Source organism: Rhinoderma darwinii, chromosome 7 (genome assembly GCF_050947455.1).
Source record: "Rhinoderma darwinii isolate aRhiDar2 chromosome 7, aRhiDar2.hap1, whole genome shotgun sequence".
In the NCBI taxonomy this organism is placed as follows: domain Eukaryota; kingdom Metazoa; phylum Chordata; class Amphibia; order Anura; family Rhinodermatidae; genus Rhinoderma; species Rhinoderma darwinii.
In genome coordinates, this window is record NC_134693.1 from 74,043,445 (window position 1) to 74,046,079 (window position 2,635).

The following is a 2,635-nucleotide window of genomic DNA, read 5'->3' on the forward strand; positions in this document are numbered from 1 at the left end:
GTAAGAACTTGTTTTTTGCGGGATGGATTGTAGTTTTTATCAGTATTATTTTCGGGTACATGCGACTTTTTGATCACTTTTTATTCTCTATTTTGGGAGGGGTGGTGACCAAAAAATAGCGATTCTGATGTCGTTTTTTATAGATTTTTTTTGGAGTGTTCATCGTGCGGGAAAAATAACATTATAGTTTTATAGTTGGGGTCGTTATGAACGCGGTGATACCAGATATGTGTACTTTTTTTAATGTGTTCATTTTTTTCCTATAATGAAAGGCTTATTATAGGAAAAAAATGCAGTGTTTGTTTATATGACTTATAACTTTTATTTTTACACTTTTTTTAAAACATTTTTATTATCTTTTTTTTACTTTTTTCACTTGTCCCACTAGGGGACACTTAGACTTGCAGCTTTGATCGCTGCTAGAGTACATTACACTACACACGTAGTGTAATGTACTCTAACTGTCATTGTGACGTGACAGTCACACTGACAGGAAGCCTCGGAGGACCGGCCGGAGGCTGCTCCTCCGAAGCTTCTGTACATGGCAACCCGGAGGTCATTGTCTGACCTCCGATTGCCGTGACAAGCATCGGTAGCCCCCACGATCACTTTGTGGGGGCTGCTGATGTGCTTCAAAGCACTTAAATGCGGCGACGGCAATCCGTCGCCGCATTTATGGGGTTAATTGCCAAAATCAGCGGCGATGTTCCGCTGACCGGCAAGACTGGAGTGTCAGCTGTCGGGGACAGCTGACCTCCCGGTTCCCGGATACTGTCCGTTAGGACAGTGTGCGCCGGGAACTACTCCGCCATAGTACGTCTGGATGCGGGAACTAACCCCTCTGCAGGACGTACTATTGCGGAGCAGCGCGTTAAGAGGTTAATGATACTAACATTGGGTTAATGCTGGGTTAATTCAGAGGCGTAGCTAGGTTCTACAGCACCCGGGGCAAAGATTCAGTTTGGCGCCCCCCCCCCCCCCAACCTCTTTCCCGACATCTCCTTCCCCCTCACCATGTTTGTTTTCTCTACCAATCGACGTCTCATTTCTTTTTCACATTTCTTTTTATGTAACTCGAGCATAAAAACATTTGTACATTTTACAAGCAATATAGTTCTATACACAATACCAGAATAGTGCTCAGTACATAAATACAGCCCCAGAACCAAGGTCATTACATATATACAGCACCAGCACAAATACAGCTCAATTTAGTGCAACCCCTGACGTATAGATTCACACTAAATTGTTTCCAGCTCCCAGAATGGCCCGAACAATGGTATGGATATGCTGGGAGATGCTGTTTCACAAAAAAATAAAATAATATCATAATCATACCACCCATCATCTCGCTGCAGATCATACAGTGACTACAGTACAGATTAGAGGCAGAATAAACATTTACATTAAGTGATTCACCGGTGACGTCTCAGATTCTAGTTCTTTTTCTCCATCCGGTCCAGACCTCTATGATAACTTCTCCCGGTCACAGCCCATTTCTGCAGTTTGCCGCTCAGATGTCTTCAGCTTCTCACTTTTCCTACATTTCTACACCTATAAACAAAGATAAAGTTCTCATTATACCACATACTATGCCCCTAAATATAATAGCGTACCATACACCATACAACACACCGTGCCCCCTGTAGATAGAGCCCCCTGTAGATAGTGCCCACATATAGCCCACCCCTGTATAGTGTCCCACATATAGCTCCCCCTATATTGCTGTACAGATAGCCCACCCCTGTATATAGCGCCCTGTAGATATAGCCCACCCCTGTAAATAGTGCTCCACGTATAGCCCAACCCTGTATATAGCCCCCTGTATATATAGCCAACTCCTGTAGTGCTCCACATATAGCCCACCCCAGTATATAGCCCCACCATAGAAAAAGCCCCCCCTGTTAGATATAGCCCCCCAAGTAGATAAAGCCCCCCTGTAGATAAAGCCACCCTCGTAAATAAAGCCACCCCCGTAGATAATGCCACACACTTTTTTATTATGATAAAATAAACGATCCAAACTCACCATAATCCCGGTCCCACACCGTCAGGCAGCAATGGAGACCTGCTCTCTTATGCGCAGGTCTGCTGGGGTTGAACGCTTCCCTGTCAATCAGCGCCTTTCAACGATGCAAGCGGCGCAAATTATCGCACCGCCTCACTCGTAGAAAGGCGCTGAATGGCCGGCAGTGGCGGATTAAGTAGACCATAGGCCCTGGGCTGTTCCACAAACTTGGGCCCCCCTTCCCCACCACCGCGTCTATAGTGAACACCACTTTTTTGTGTGAGCATTGACAAATGGTTGTTACGATTACCCTTGTCAAAGGGATGTGTCCCTACATTCTGTCAGTCTCCAACCATCGCTGACAGTATCACACTGTGTAGGGACACATCCTCCTGACAATGGGAATGGTAACACACATTTATCTATTAGCTCTGGGTACACAGAAATATGTAGAATACAAGAATTACCTGCAACAGACATGTCAGGAGAGGGGACAGATCCCCTATAGATCCAGTGACGTCTTCTATAACAGGAGCCGTTTTCTTCTCCATCTGACGCAGACCGTTATGGCGACTTCTCCTGATGAGACATCTTTGCCCATCGCTTCTGCAGCCATTTCCAGCCCCT